The 18,022-nt window shown below is 37.9% G+C and overlaps 1 protein-coding gene across 4 annotated transcripts in view; it reads left to right on the top strand.

Moving 5' to 3' along the window:
- Nucleotides 1-18,022, top strand: part of LOC129774911 (neural-cadherin-like) — a 1,140,595-nt gene that overhangs the window by 956,173 nt on the left and 166,400 nt on the right. The window lies entirely within an intron of this gene.

The raw sequence follows: 18,022 nt of genomic DNA, 5'->3' as shown, positions 1-18,022 counted from the left end.
AGGGTAAATGATCTTGGTTTGTTCGATTTGGGGTGTTTTTACTCAATTAGTAAATGCAAATCGATTTTTCCTCATGAAAATCAAATATAATCGATACGAGTTTGGGTTTGTTGAAAAGTCCCAAATCTCTAGTTGCTAATTCTACCATAAGATGCAGAAATTATTCAAATTTTCATGTTTTTTAATGATTTTCCCCAAAGAGAAATTATGATCATGGTTTGACCACCTCTGATCATGGTTTGTCAACAAAATGATCATGGTTTATTCGGTTTTAGAATATTTTTGAATGAAAACATTCAAATTCTCAAGTAGATGTTGCATTTATCATTGCTTGAGTTTACTGTCATCATATTGATCCATTTATAATTTAGGCTTCCTTCAGAATATTGCCTTGGGCATTTTAAAAGTGTTACCCTCAACGCACTCAACACTGAGAAACTTTATTTCTGCTATGCGCGAAGGACACAATAAACAAACTGCAGCGCGCCAAGCGGTTGCCATAGAAATCATGTGGACAAAACAACATTATTGAATTGGACAACTCATGATCAGAATTGAGTTCATGAAAATGCGTTAATTTAATGGTTTAGCTATGTAAATCTGAAACAAATGGTGTGCAAGCATGATGTTTAAAATTTGTAAGTATTATAATCCAGAGCTCTGAATACGTTCCAAACAATCATCTGGTGATCGATTAAAAGTTAGCTCGAACGAGAGGCGCATTGACACAAACAGAAGGTGTATTTTATAATCCTTGAAAACATGAGATTCCGTGAAAATATACTATAGAACTACTGTAAATCATGAAAAAGACAATTTTATGTATATGTTTTGAAACATTCTTCTTCTTCTTCTTGAATGGCGTTAACGTTCCCTGTGGAACTTTTGCCGTCTCAACGTATTCATTAACTAGCGTCGTTCATTAATACTTGGTTGAGATTTCTATGCCGAATAACACGCCTTGAATGTACTCTAAAGTGGCAAGCTCTAGAATACGCGTGACCACAGTGCAAGCCGGAAGAATTTTCTTTGACGAAAAATCCCCCAACCAGAACGGGAATCGAACCCGAACACCCGGCATGATAGTGTGGGACGCTAACCACTCGGCCACGGGTGCACATGTTTTGAAACATTCGAATCCTTATTTGACAAAGGTGTGCTAAACTAGAGCATTCAAAAAAAGTGGGCAATCCATGATCATATTTTCGACTGGACAAACCAAAATCATTTACCTTACTTTCTCAAGCTGTGCATAATCCACTGTAGCATGGCTGATCTCTAATTTGTGGTTGTCACTAGCCACTTTAATCGAACCACGCACGGTCGTCGTGATCATCTTCCTATTCAACATAGCGCGGTCTTCGCGATATGTTTTCAATTAAACCTAGCGCGGTCGTCACGATCCACTTTGAATCAAATCTGGCGCGGTCGTTATGATCCGCTTTATTCAAACCAAGCGCGCTCGTCACGATCCACTTCCAATTTTATCAAACGCGGTAGTTCCGACACCTTCAACAGGCCTGATCATACAAAATAGCACATCACTTCACATCACATCATCACACATCATGTCCTATCCAATTTTGTTGTTGCTGTAACCCGCTATGCGAGATTCAGATGACACGTGCTGGCCTATTCATATTTAAATCGGTATAAAATTACAGCTCAGCGTCCCGGTTATTTCACAAGAGGATGGAATGAAATCTATTCACATTATCGCGCTTTGTTGCATGATATTAGAGGTTGAAATCGCGGCACGCTTTTCGTGGAATGTCGTGCAGCGTGAGATCCGACTAATCGTATCCAGCAACGGACGGAGCTTGGACTGTTTAATGTAACGCTGTTTAATCACATCGTTACACGCATCGTAGGGAAATTAATGACGATCTACTAAATACACACCGTATTTGGACGCAACACTTCCATTTACCGCAGCCACACCGAAGTTTACCGTAATAATATTTTCCATTACGAAACGAAAAGTTGAAAAAAAATACTGGCGTTTAATAATTTTACCAGAAAACGCCACTTGCGGGTAATGACTTTGCGACCGGAATGAAAGAATAGATACGATAAGATTATTTTGCAACAAGATAACGTCAGACCCCATGTTTGTGGATCTGTCAATAATTATCTACAAAAAGTGAACTGTGACGAATGTTCTACCTCATCCGTCATACCCGGACATTGCACCACTGTGCACCCTGATCAATCCCCCGAATCCCCCCGGTTATGGAACATGTTCCGAAGCTAGACCCTCTTCATACTTAGTTCCTGCCCGATATCGCTCAGCGGACGATGATTTTATTCCTCAAATTCCTATTTGTTACGATCCATGATGTTGGCCTCAGTGTCCTAGAATATCAACAAATATTCACGAGGAGCGAATATGATTTTATTCCAGTGTAAAATTATTTTTTTCAGCTTGAAACATACTACCCTCATTATATTGATGACAATAACAAACAAGTTCATTTTGTTCATATCGCTGCTGCATGAAAAAAATTGCTATAATGAATGAATGCGGCATTGAGTGGGGTTCATAACTTCACTGTTATTTATAATTTGAATGTCAAAAACAACAAATTGATATTTATCAAATTCGAAACGATATTCGTTCTGGCATTGATTTTGAGTCGAAATTCATTTTCATTTAGAGAACAAAAACGCCAGAGGTTGATGAAACGAGCTTTACAAGAAATCGCGCAGGATTCTGTTTGGCGAGACGGTAACAACGGCATAAATAAAAACCAACCGCACACAGCTGCCTCAGGTTAAAAGTAAACAACAGCTGATATCCATTTGGCTAAAATGAAATTCAATTCTGACATCTTGAATAATAAAGATGAAAATGACACTGGAAAAAAACTTCAAAACATATTGAAGAACAAAAGTTCATTTGCTCATATGGTTTTCTGGATCTGTCATTTTGATTTTCGTTGTGAATAGGGTAAATGATCTTGGTTTGTCCAGTTGAAAATGTGATCATGGTGTGCCCACTTTTTTGAATGCTCTAATTCAGCGCTCCTGTGTCAAATAAGGCCTTCGAATGTTTCGAAACATATAAATGAAATTGCCTTTTACATGATTTATAGCAGTTTGATAGTATAAATATACTATCAAATCACATGTTTTAAAGGATTATAAAATAAACCTTCTATTTGTGTCAATGTGCCCCTCATTCGAGCTAACTTTTAATCGATCACCAGATGATTATTTGGCACGTATTCAGACCTTTTCTGGATTACAACACTTATAAATATTGTAAACATCATGCTTGCTCACCATTTGTATCGGATTTACATAGCTAAACCATTAAATTAACGCATTTTGATGAACTCAATTCTGATCATGAGTTGTCCAATTCAATAATGTTGTTTTGTCCACATGATTTCTATGGCAACCGCTTGGCGCGCTGCAGTTTGTTTATGTTTGTTTATGGTGTGCTTCGCGCATAGCAGAAGTATGGTTTTTCTGTGTTGATTGTGTTGAGGAGAACACTTCTAAAATGCCCAAGAAAAGGCAATATTCTGAAGAAAGCCTAAATTATGAATGAATCAATATGATGACAGTAAACTCAAGCAATGATAAATGCAACATCTAATTGTGAATTCGAATGTTTTCATTCAAAAATGGAGATTTCTAAAACCGGACAAACCATGATAATTTTTTTTGGGCAAACCATGATCATAATTTTTCTTTAAGGGAAATCGTTAAAAAACATAAAAATTTGAATAATTTCAACACCTTATGGTAGTATTAGCAACTAGAGACTTGGGGCTTTTCAACAAACCCAAACTCGTATCGATTATGTGTGATTTTCATGAAGAAAAATCGATTTGCATTTACTAGTTGCGTAAAAACACTCCAAATTGGACAAACCAAGATCATTTACCCTATATAGGTTTTCGATGCAACCTAGCCCGAAAATTTATGCATTTGAGCTTAGCGAAGATGATTTTTTTCAACACTGGTTGGCCTTTCCTGAAGAGCGGTTCCGATCTCACGAAAAAATCAAAAATTGGTTGATAAGTCGAACGCCTCAAAAGGATATAATTATTCCGTTTATTGTATTAGTTTTGTTAAAATTATACATGTGTACTCAGATTTCGTGTTATAATCTTGAATGCATTAAATTCTAAAATCTACTCTTCTTTTTGAAGCAGCTAATGAAAATAGGAATTGAATATGTACTTTTACAGATCTCGATTCCCGAATGAAAATTCCTATCGAAGGTATTGATAAAACACAATAATATCCTGAAACGAAAAGATGACAACCTAGATTTTCCGAAGAATTAAATCCACAAACTGGTAGAAACAAAAACACGCACAACCACTCTCACGTGTATCCTCACAGCTCCCCGGTACACTTCACGTTCTGCAAAACACTTCCCGGGAAACTTTTCAAATCTTACACACGCGGGGGCATATCACTCAAATCAAATCCCACCCGCTCCATTAGCCCGAATACACATATAATGTGCCAAGAGTAACACAGAAGTAATCCTCCCGGGGAGGAAGCTCTTCCATCATCGAGAACCCATTTCTGGAGTTCGTTGAGAAGTTGCAGCCGCCGCCGCCGCTTCTGGGGCAAAATTGGAAACAGTGTTAATGTGCTTTCCAAAATTGAGCATAGTAATTTATCATTGTTTATTGCAGAACCCGGCTGGATCCGAACAGCAGCACAACACAACATATGGTGCATTATATGGGTTTAGCTGTGTGTTTCTGTGTGAATGGGGGGGATGTGTGCGTGCGTGTGAGGGGGGGGGGGGTTGCTAGGAAAGTTAGTTCTTCAGCCTCAATCATCCCTCCGACGTTGGAACAACATACACTGAGAGCAGAAGCGAGAGCAGTAATACGAAAGTGGTATGACTTTAGGAATTATGCACAGCTTGTCCTTTAGTTGGGATGCTGTTATTTGATGTTGCGGTTGTGGCGTGTTGATGCATCACGAGGGATGCATAAGCCGATTGTTTGCTGCTGTGATGTTCGTCTTGTACGCTGCAATATCTGTTGGCTCTAAGTGATGCCGATAGGAGAAAAGAAGAAGATAAACTTTGATCGTAATGAAACCCTTTTTATTGTGTTATCTTCTAGCGATCCAAAAGGGAAATTTAGCCCTGGGGGAAAGTTCATGGTTTGCGCAATCCGCCCAAAACGGACTTATTAGAAGTGAACAGTTTAACATGGGCAACACTTTGCAGCAACGCCAGCCATCCGGTAGTCATTGTCCAAGATGAGGAATTGATGAGGCGCAACCGAATACTGATCAACCAGATATTCGTTCCATGAGTAAACACTTCTGCATCAGTGCATAGAAATTGTTCGAACAACATTTTGACTCCAGTCATACGTCTAAACACAAAACCCAACACGACTGACTATGTAAGGGAATCTTCGCTCGGCTGGCCTCAAGTTTATCATAACTCGATGGGATAATTCAAATGAAGACTTAGTTCACAGCCACCGAGTATGAGTGGATGTGTGGATGGATATGAAGCTCTGCTCCACTCATAAACTGACAGGCTGGTGGATAGTCATGAAATGGCAGCAGGGCTTCATGCAGATTGATATCATCCTCTTCAGCTAACGATGACAAGCACACACACACAACAGGGTGGCGGATTAATTTGAATAAATATTTATTCTCTGTCATCCCTAGAGTTTACATCCATATTTGAATTGTAATGAACTCGTTGGTGAACTTTCTGCGTGTAGAGGGACTTTATTTGTTGTGTTTGTTGTCGAGATCGAGATTTTCTCCACCGGTTAGTTTGCCATCTGATGGGAAAGTGAATATGCCGGGCGCAAATAAATACAGTGTACGTAATTAAAAATGCTGACGGTAGATATCATCAAGCTGTGAAGCTTTGACAGCTGCATGTGTATTACGATGTTCGTTTGTCAAAGTTTTACAACTGCGAACTTTTTCATTTACGGTAAATTCATACACATGTGAACAACAGCCGTTGCGACCGAATAAAAACCATTCGGCGCATAGGAATTTTGAATAGAAATTTTGATTTGTAAATTCGTTTGTTACAAGTTGTACCTCGAACATCCCCCGACATATTTCCAGTCATCAATGTCACCCGATGAACACCCAACGAACCATCAATCTTTTCCTATCGTGTCTGGTTCGGGGATAGAGAAGAAAAATCGTAGTGCGCCTTGGTCTGGAAGCAGCAGCAGCAGCCCCAATGGCTTATCAGCATCCGCTGCCAGAGGTTCCCCACAGTATCATCACTCTTCACCAGGGACGACGGTTGAAATGTTGACACATTTGACAGGTCCCGCCGAGAGATACCGCGAAGCTCATAGTATCGAATCCCGCGTGGTTGATATTTATCGCTCGGGTTCGGGAAGACTCACAGTCATGTAGTTTTGACACGAGAGATGAGACAAGTAGCTGGCAATGGTGCATCGTAAAGATCGGTCCACTTCAAATTCCCTGCTGGGTGGCGTGCTGCCCGGCACAATGTGCGGCGCGCTGGTGTGAAGTTACACAGTTTATCCTATTTGTGGCAGGGATATACGAGTTGAGCCAGGCGGAAGCAGCGCCCATCACCCCGGGAAGGAGCTGTTGAATTCAGCGCCACATCAACGGGATTCATCTATCTTGTCTTGTCGCTTCCTTCCGCTTCGTTTGGCAGGTTGGGAGGACGGAAGTGGATGACAGTGGAGATGCACGGCATTCCGAAACAAAGCGGGAGTCCATGCGAACGTGTACGCTCCTCCTGCACTAGATACGGGCTGCGTTATTAAATTTCTGTGCTGTTTGCAGAATTTCCACTGCCAGTGCGCTGTCAACGAACTGGTTCCTGGGAAACAAATTTCATCACGCTCCATTTTGAGGCGACAGCGCGCGGTGGTTCTCAAGTGTGTGTGAAACCGGAATTGAACATGGAATTCGTACGTCGCCAGGGCGGAAGTTATTAATGGAATGGGGCTGTCGAATTTCGATGAATATGCATATATGATCACTTCGACTATCGTCGTTATTGCAGTTTTCTTGAAGGACAGAAAATGGGGAGAAAGTCCGAGGTATAAGAGGCAACGATGTCGATGACGACGCAACGAATCGCAACAAAAATGAGCAGTGATCTGAATTAATCAGATTGGATGACTATTTCGGAAGTCATACTCACAATCAGTGTTGCCACATTTTCATCTGTACCAGAGGGGTTAGAATCTTTCTCATCTGTACTATTTCTTCAAAAAATCTGTTGCCATCGAAAATATTTGCTATAGAAAATCTACAGCTACAAATATTGGGGTTGGAAAAAAAGAAATGTCGTATATTGTCAATATATGGCAACACTTAAACATGTCTTGTGTTGTACTTATCGCATCGGGTCATACTATACGGCTATTTAAAGATGACAATCTGTGCTACAAGTGTCGTTTTGACAGTGTTGTGTTTGTCCTTTTCAGTCTCAAGTTATAGCGCGTCAAAATGGAGTCCACCAAGCAGAAAATTGGCCATATTTTACGTTTTTACTACCTGCGAGGTAAAACTGCAACGAAGGCGACCGAAAAAATTCGTGTAGTTTATGGACCCGATATTGTAACGATTCACACAGCACAGCGTTGGTTTGATCGATTTCGTTCTTGTGTAGTGGCTGATACACCCCGTACTGGTAGGCCAATCGTCGTGGAAACCGATAAAATCGTTGAAATCACCCTAGTAGACCGGCATGTGAGTACTCGCACGATTGGCCACGAACTGGGTATAGACCATAAAACCGTTTGGAACCATTTTCAGAAGATTGGATTCAAAAAAAAAAGCTGGATGTATGGGTGCCACACGAGTTGATGCAAAACAATCTTTTAGACCGAATCAACGCCTGCGATGCACTGCTGAAACGGAACGAACTCGACCCATTTTTTAAGAAGATGTTGACTGGTGATGAAAAGTGGACCACGTACGACAACCTAAAGCGAAAAAAATCGTGGTCGAAGCGCGTTGAGCCAGCCCAATCCATCGCCAAGCCCGGATTGACGGCCAGGAAGGTTTTGTTGTGTGTTTGGTGGGATTGGAAGGGAATCATCCACTATGAGCTGCTCAACTATGGCCAGACCCTCAACTCGGTTCTCTACTGTGAGCAGCTTGACCGTTTGAAGCAGGTGATTGACCAGAAGCGGCCAGAAATGATCAATAGGAATGGTGTTGTTTTCCACCAGGACAACGCTCGGTCTCACACATCTTTGATGACCCGCCAGAAGCTACGGGAGCTCGGATGGGATGTCCTATTGCACCCACCGTATAGTCCGGCCCTGGCTCCAAGTGATTATCATCTCTTCCGGTCCATGCAAAACGCTCTTGGTGATACTAAGTTGGCCTCAAAAAAGGCTTGCGAAAACTGGCTGTCTGAGTTTTTTCGAATAAGGAGGGGGGGTTTTCTAAGGGGGGTGATAATGAAGTTGCCTTCTAAATGACAACAAGTTCGCGAACAAAACGGCGCATATTTGACTTAAATTGGATAATTTTAAGTATGTTAAATAAAGAGTCAAATTTCGATCAGAAACACGACATTTCTTTTTCCCCAACCCTATACTACTTTCACATTTCGTGTCATTCGTGTGTTAGATGATGCTTATACAAAGTTTTTATAAATCTTGATTGTATACTAGGGTAAATGATCTTGGTTTGTCCAATTTAGGGTATTTTCACGCAACTAGTAAATGCAAATCGATTTTTCTTCATAAAAATCATATATAATCAAGACGAGTTTGGGTTTGTTGAAAAGCCCTAAGTCTCTAGCTTCTAATTCTACCATAAGGCGTTGAAATTATTCAAATATTTATGTTTTTTAACGATTTTCCTCAAAGAGAAATTATGATCATGGTTTGACCACCTCTGATCATGGATTGTCCAGAAAATGATCATGGTTTGTCCAGTTTTAGAAATCACCATTTTTGAATAAAAAAATTCGAATTTTCAAGTAGATGTTGCATTTATCATTGCTTGAGTTTACTGTCATCATACTGATCCATTCATAATTTAGGTTTTCTCCAGAATATTGCCTTTTCTTGGGCATTTTAGAAGTGTTCACCTCAACACAATCAACACAGAAAAACCTTACTTCTGCTATGTGCGAAGCACACTATAAACAAACATAAACAAACTGCAGCGCGCCAAGCGGTTGCCATACAAATCATGTGGATAAAACAACATTAGTGAATTGGACAACCCATGATCAGAATTGAGGTCATCGAAATGCGTTAATTACATGGTTTAGCCAAGTAAATCTAATACAAATGGTGTGCAACCATAATGTTTACAATATTTGTAAGTGTCATAATCCAGAAATGGTCTGAATACGTGCCAAATAATCATCTGGTTATTCATTGAAAGTTAGCTCTAGTGAGGGGCATATTGACACCAATAGAATGTGGTTTTTATAATTCTTCAAAACATGTGAATCCGTAAACATATACTATAAAACTACTGTAAATCATGAAGAAGACAATATTATTTATATGTTTTGAAACATTCGAATACCTAACTTGACAAACGTGCGCTGAACTAGAGCATTTGAAAACGTGGACAAACCATGATCACATTTTCGACTGGACAAACCAAAATCATTTACCTTATCATTTATTAAAATTGTCGATCAGCCGCCACAATGTTTAATCAAATTTTTTGATCTCAAAATAGCGCTCATCTTATCGTTGCTGAAGTGATTTCGAAGCTTATTTTTGTTCTGATTATGTTCAGAAAATAATCGCTCGACAGTTTCTGAGGACTGCATAGTGAGAACGTTACAAACAAGGCATCGAAGTGGGGGTCTCCGTAGCCACATTGGTTACGCGTTCGCTTAGTAAGCGATCGATCGTGAGTTCAAAACTCAGGGCCCTCACTTGACCATCGTTGTGTTGTTACAGAATAGCTACGTCCATGCAACAATCATCAGCGATGGAGATCGATCCACGGTCGAAATAAGATCGATTCATCCATACAACTGCTCTGCTCTGCAAGACACATCGGGCTGCTGTTCTATAAATAACTCAACAATGGTCCAACTGGATAATGGAAGAACAGGAAGAATACTCTTACGCCTAAATGGCTACTGTGTGAATGTACCATATGTAATGGTATAGAAGGAATACTGGCGAATGGCAACTGTGTAATGTGCTAAGTATAGAGATGATAAGCATGTGACATGTACACGATTAAAATTCGGCTCTGTTACAGCTAAAATGCTAATGAGCCTTAAGTAAATAAATGGGATAAAAAAAGGCATCGAAGCGCCAGAAGTGCGAGCGAATCGTCCATTCATTTTAGACATCCAATTTTTATCTACCAATCCTGCACATATTCGTTTTCTGAGACTGTGATTTCTTTACGGAGTAATTCTACCTTCAGGATACGGAGTTCATTCTTCAGACCTTGTACACTCGACAAAAAAATTAGAAGAACAGAATGCGAAGTCGGAAATTTCAAGTTATTTTTGATATGCTGTAACTTCTTGAAAAATAAACGCATACCGATGGGAGATGCATCGTTTTGAAGCTACAACTTTCAGTTATTATAATATTTCTAGCACATATTTTTATCTTGGTGTGTGTAAGTGTAGTGGGTAACAATATCGGGAAGAAATGAAAAATCGATTTTTCTTTATTTTTTTCAAGAATATTCTGGACTAACACAATTTTTTTCCAACCAACTCAATAGCAAATCCAATTAACCTCATCAATAAGTTTTTTTTTTGGTTTCAAGAACGTTCCTGTAGGGCCTTCCCACACAGAGATATTTCAGTTCGAATGAAAAATTTGATGATGAATAATTCAATAAGCAAATTGAAAGGCAGTTTTGAAAACTTCAATAAATTCTGCACAAGGATAATTTGTTACTTTGACGAATAAAAAATATTAATTTTTTTTGCATCGATTTAAAAAAAGTGCCAAAAACAGGATTTTCATAGTGCTTTACAAAATTCAATGTTGATCTGCAAACATCGCAGCAAGTTCTTTTTAGCCTTTTTAGCCTAGTGTATTCCCTAAACATCTGTGTTACGAAGTTACGAATCGTTCGTTCTGAGAGTCACGTAGGATTTTGTACTTCTTCTACGTTGCGATCAAATGCTCCTCTAATTTACTCAAAACTTTGAAAAATCGGCTAGAAAAAACGGCTGAACGTATCAATATGAAACGATCACAGATGTTCAGGGAATACACTAGGCTAAAAATTTGCCTGCAAACATTAGAACTTACTGCGATATTTGCACAACTACAGTGAATTTTGTAAAGCACTATGAAAATCCTGTTTTGTCACTTTTTTTGAATCGATGCAAAAAATTTAAATATTTTTTTTCGTCAAACTAACAAATTATCCTTGTGCATAATTTATTGGAGTTTTCAAAACTGTCTTTCGATTTGCGGTGCGATAATTTCTTATTGAACTATACATCATCAAAGACGAAGGGGTGATTTTTAATTCAAACTGAAATATCTCTGTGTGGGAAGGTCCTACAGGAACGTTCTTGAAACAAAAAAAAAGCTGATTGATGAGGTTAATTGGATTTGCTGTTAGTGTGTTGGTAAATTGTGTTAGTCCAGATTATTCTTGAAAAAATAAAGAAAAATCGATTTTTCATTTCTTCCTGATATTGTTGCCCACTACACCTACACACACCAAGATAAAAATATGTACGAAAAATATTCTAATACCTGAAAGTTGTAGCTTCAAAATGATGCGTCTTCCATCGATATGCGTTGATTTTTCACGAAGATACAGCATGTCAAATATCACTTAAAATTTCCGACTTCGCACTCTGTTCCTCTAATTTTTTTGTCGAGTGTATATTCTTATCGTAGAACCCTGGAAACGCCTCTAACACAATGTTGATGCTAGTCAAATTTGAAATGTTTCTGAGATTTAACCGTGCCGCCGCCTTGAACTTCGGATCACCAAAGTCCAATATTTTTCTCATTTGCCTTACAACTCCACGAAAAAACTGCGATAAATATCCTTAAAAATGATCTGCCTTTCGCTGTGCATTGTTGTGATAGTTTCTTCTGCTGCCATTCCAACTTAATTTTTTTTTCTTTTGCCGCTTTCAAACGATCTTCAAATTTAATGGCATTGGACATTGGAACAACGAGAGATTCCTCGCAGATATTAGTGAGAATGATCAAATAAATTTTTTTCAGCTCTTCATGTAGCATCGTGAATGTAGGGTCTTCAGCCTGAAACAAACGATTCAATCTGTTGATCTAGGGCAAAACATATTCCAAGAAAAACAACAGAGGTTTTGTCATTTAATCTTTGAGGGCAGTCAATATTCGGTCAGCAGTCTGATTTTTGTCGCATTCATACCAAATGGCGAACAACAAAATTAACTCTGAAAATCGTGAAATGCATCTCTTCAGCTTGCCAACATCTTCGTGGACACTTTTTCTCTTCTTGGAAACAAAATTCGGGGAAAAATTGTGTTGCGTCTAAATTCTATTTCAAATTCTATTCTATTTTCTGTTCTCTATTTTTACTTGATAAAAATGTTAACTTTATTAGTAATAGCGGTTTGTCAATTCAATTTTTGGTTTATTGCCTAACATTTCCCGTGAAGTTATTTATATCGCTTCTTGGTTAGAAACATCGCTAGTGAATCTAATCTCGGACGTTTTCTATCATAAATCAACGTAAGGCGCTAAAATTTCGAAAAAAAACAACAAATGCTGGTGATTCATAAATAAAGAACCAGATGGAAATTTTCACTCCTTTCCAAAATTTAAATCGAATTTGCATGAATTACAACCAGTTTATAATCCGTAACTTATTTCATCTGCTTGTTAGCTACATCTACCTTTCATAAGATTATTCATCACAAGTTCTCGAATGGGTTTTGTCCCTATTCCCTGAAGACCGGATTTCGTTAACTGGTGCCCAATTCGGGTTTGGGTTTGACACAAAAAGAACAACAAATGACTCCGAAATACTTCGTTCTACTCCTGACTTTTTCATCTGGTTCTATAGTTATGAAACACTGGCGGTTTTGTTTTTTTTTTCGCGCCTGAATAACACAATTAAATTCAAATGGCCAATCTTATAAACGCTCAAAATAATCAGTACCTAATAGTTGATGCTGTTCACCTGACTTTTCGAAAAAAAATCTATCCTCGTCTAATCATCAATCTGCACTACAAAAATCTACCAATGATCTTTCTGTACAACTTCGTAAATTTTGGGATATGTAGCGTTATCCAATATATATTTGCCGATTTTTAGGGAAAAAACAAAAGCATAATTTTAAGGATACACACTTATACGATTCTACACTTCGTTTCATAACTATAGAACCACAATTTTTTTTTGCTTTTAGAGTTGCGAAAGATATCGGTCCAAATGATAAAATGGTTTACAATGACTATTTTCGTTTATAAAACAAACTTTGTAACCTTCATTGTTTTGTAATCCTTAAAAAAAACAAAGTATCGGTGTTTTATAACTTTAGAAACTGATGTTACTCCCCATTTAACATTATCACTTCTTTATAAAATCAACGAAGATATTTAATGTTTCCCACTATTTACACTTCGTTTCAAACGAGCTTTTCCTGATCGCGGAAAAATTCAAAAACTTGAGTGGTTATAACTTCTTGAAATGTACTGTATGTGCACCGTTTTATTCACCACAAATTTACAGACCTTTTGTTTTCTCGTCAAAAAACTGTGCGATGCTTTTTATGCTATCCCATGAGTCGAAATTCTTGCCCTTTTTTACCAACGGCATCTGAAGATGCAATATCTGGTGAGAACGGCCCAAATAGCTACTCCACCGAGTATCACATCCCAGTCAAACTCCAAAAAATTTTTCCAGACTGTCAAAAAACCATGGGATTTGGCATAATTCTGGTGGAACAGCTTACCTATCATGTTGGCTAATTATAAATAGTCGATTTTGGTTCGTTTAGTTGCGTACTGGAACTTGCTGGAATTTATAATGCATAATGCAGAATTCCGTTGGAATCTCACCAAATACAAAGATGACTTTCTCCGGGTGAAGATCAGTTTTGGAGATAACCGATTATGGTTCATTCCGCTTGCCTCAAAGATACACTCCAGAATACATTCTCAGAATACACATTTCAGCAAAGAAGTTCAACTATATGAAAAATATAGATGTTCAGCCCAATCAGACAGCTCAATTCTTTTAGTCGATAAATACGAATGAATTTATTGAAAATGCAGAATGCAAAAATTTCAATATATTGTTGAACACAGATGAGAACGGATTTTTTCCAAAATATTCATTCAACGTGTCCACGAGGATACTGTCTATACCCCCTCCTCCCTCACCATGGACAATAAAATTGATTTAAAATAAAATTTTTGAATTACCTCTCAGCCTCAACGTTAACATGTACAGGCAAACCTTTTTTGTGCGGGGGATAGGGACCGCACAAAAAAAGTCGCATAAAACAAAAAATCATGCGAAACTTCCCCAGTAGCTTTGAAAAATCGTGTTCGGTACAAAATTTGAAAAAATCTTTTTTGTGCGGTAGATAGGGACCGCATAAAAAAAGTTTCCCCTAAGAAAATAACTCAAATCCACGCTGTGCACGGTTCGATTTCCTTTTGTCTCCCTGCTTTGCAATGGGACAGTTTGCCTATCCGATTGCGCGTGGCTGTGTTGTGCTTTTAGTTCATGTCGAAACTTGCTGCTATTAGAAATCATGTCGAGTGCAACATAGTGCATTTGATGGAAGGATGAGAATAATTTGAGAAATTAATGTTTTAGACCCAAATATGTTTTTATCGCATTGAAATGCATATAAAACATCGAAAAAATCTAAATGGACGATAACTTCGGCAAATATGCTCCTTTTCATATACCGCATAAAAAATCGCACAAAAAAAAACCTGACAACAGGAAATCGCACAAAAAAAATTCTCTTAAAAAAAGACCGCACAAAAACAGGTTTTTCTGTACTATTAATTGCTGCTCACTGTATAGAGCAACACTGAAACACTTATGTAGTATTAATTTCAGTAGTAGTATTTCAGTATCTTTTAGCAAAATTACATCATAATTCCCAAAAAAAAGTCCACAAATTATACTACGCAGTACCTCATGCCGAACGGCAACAGAAAATCCGATTCGAATGTGGTGATGTGAAGGAGATAACAATCGCTGCGGAACAAATTTTCACCTTCAGCTTTCAACCGAAGAGCACATCTCTCACCGCTAGAAAAAATCTTTATCGCATCCGGCTTGAATTGTGCTGCACTTTGGCGCAACTTTCAACCCGGAACCAATACACGTAAATTGAATGATCACTAAAAGTCATCAATAATTTCGGATACTACGTTAGAATGCATCGAATATTTTTGAGAAAACTCTTTAGTGAAAGTTTTGGTGTGCTTTTATAGAAGCAGCTGAAGATGACTGATTAATGATTCAGTCTTTTTCTCGCGAGAACAATACACAAACTGGTCACATACACACGCTGCCCTGTCGTCCGTTTGCTAGTTGAATTAGTGATGAATCGCGGATGAACGATTCTAATTTGTTCCACCGACAACATTGCTGCACAATTCTTACCCACGAAAATATACCTTTGGAAATGCGTGAAAACAACATCAATGTGAGCGTGTAATACGAAAATACAATAGCATTTTCTACCAGACGGCATGAAACTCGTGTGGAGGACTCGCGTTATTGAGGATTTCGGATTTGAAAAAAAAACGTATGTGTTATTTCGTGTTCATACTGAGACTGCCCGAGCCCGGTCAGTCTCCCTTTTATATTGAGTCATCTTTCTTCCTATTTGCTATACTATTTTCAAACGGTTTTATTTAGCTTGTCATGTAACATGTTTGTATGTTTGTAACATGTTTGTCTGTAGCACTGTCCCACATTAATATAAATTTGACCCCCTTCCTGTTGATCGATTGATCTGAAATTTGGAACACACCTATATATCTGCAGTCACTATAAAACAGCATATTTCATGATCTTGAAAATCTAAAATGGCGGCCATTACAAAATGACGGATCACATATTTCACCAAAACCAAAATCCCATCAATATGGGTATCAAATGAAATGGCTTGACTAGTAGAATACATTTATTTATGAAAAATGCAAATCCAAAATCGCCGCCACCACATTATGGCGCCATGTATATATTTTTTTTGCAAAACTCCATCAATATGGGTATCAAATGAAGGGGCTTGACTAGCAGAACACAGTTATTTATGAAAAATGTAAATCCAAAATCACATTTTTCATAAATAATAAAATTACATTTTTCATAAATAAAACCCCATCAATATGGGTATCAAATGAAAGGGCTTGATTAGTAGAACACAGTTATTTATGAAAAATTCAAATCCAAAATGGCTACCACCACAAAATGGCGTCCTACATATAGTTTTTCCAGAATCCAATCAATGTGGGTACCAAATGAAAGGGCTTGATTAGTACATCACATTTATTTATAAAAAACTGCAAATCCAAAATGGCTGCCACCATAAAAAAACTCATCAATATAAGTATCAAATAAAAGGCCTTGACTAGTAGGATATAATTATTTATAAAAAAAATCAAATCCAAAATGACCACCACTACAAAACGGTGAAACGGTGAATTTTTTTTTCAATACCCCATCAATATGGGTATCGAATGAAAGTGCTATTAGAACGAAGTAGATCATGAAAAATCCAAATTCAAAACCGCAGTCATTCAGCTTGACCTGTTTGTATGTATATTTGAATGTCTGTGGGGTAGGTACCATGTATTTTTGCAAACCCCTCAATGTCGGTATTAAATGAAATGATTTGAGTGATAGAATCAGGACTCTGCATAGTCACAGTCAACTGAGGATAGTCAGCTGACTAACTGACTGATATCCAGAGTCAGTTAGAAATGACTTTTGGCTTCTTCACGCAGTTTCTCCGCCAAAACGAATGAACAGTCAGTCGGGCGTTTAGTCGCTATCTCCCTTTACCGACTCGATTATATCATTTCATTCTTCCCAGTCAAATTGTCCTCATTGCATTTTGATGTGACTTCCCCCAAAATGAATTCGTTCCTCTCTTTCTCTTTCCCTCGTACATGTGCATGCATCGATGTTTGAGTTCAACGTGGTTTGACATACGCTACAGGTGAGCTAGATACTTTTGTATCGTACATGAAAATTACTTACACGTATAAAATAACGTGCAGTGTGTGTGTATGTGCTATTTTGCACGCCTAATACTAACTAATGCTAACGCGAGGACCTTTATAGCATACATAATAAATGTCTAAGTTCGTTGGTTTGAGTTCACGATGGATAGACAATAAACCGTCCATTGATTGGGTAACTTCTTTTTTGCATCAGAAATCATGTTTTCGTTCCTCTTTATATGGACGTAAAAATAAGTTTGTGTACGCGGGTATGAATTAGCGTCAGGGGGAAATGGAAGTGTGGATTGAAGTCAGTTGAATGAAGAGGCAGATTTGTATTCATTAGTCGAGTCAGTTAAAATAACCACTGACTGGACTAGTTCACCAGTCATCCTCGCTAGTTAACGCTAGTCAATTCGTTTTCTAGTCAAGTCACTTTTTGTTGGCGGCGACTGCCGAAACGGTTCTAGTCGAAGCGAAGCTGCTGAGAGTAGAGTTGGTCCTCATTTTTCACCTTCGAAGATTTCGGGCCCTGAATAGAATACAATACATCATAAAAATATTCCGAGGGAAATTAAGTAAGAAATAAAAAAACATTAAAAAAGTTGATTATAGAAATATTATATTATTAGAGAAATATGCTAATGATACAAATAATGTACTAAAAACTAATTTAATGTTTGTATACGATTGTTTGTTCATAAGTGTTGCTGGTTCGCGCAAGCCAAAAGCATAATAGAAGTTTTCACCGAAAAAAAATCCTACTTTCTCAAAAAAAGTAAATTCGAGAACGTAAGGAAAACATTGTTTTTCTAACCACAACTTGTATATGTCCAATTTCAAGCTAAGAGGAAATGTAAGTAATGGTAAGAACCACTACAATGGAAATAAATATAGTT

The sequence above is a fragment of the Toxorhynchites rutilus genome, chromosome 3, assembly GCF_029784135.1.
Source record: "Toxorhynchites rutilus septentrionalis strain SRP chromosome 3, ASM2978413v1, whole genome shotgun sequence".
NCBI classification, from domain to species: Eukaryota; Metazoa; Arthropoda; class Insecta; order Diptera; family Culicidae; genus Toxorhynchites; species Toxorhynchites rutilus.
The sequence above is the reverse complement of the archived record's forward strand: the minus strand, read 5'-3'. Positions and strand labels throughout refer to the sequence as shown.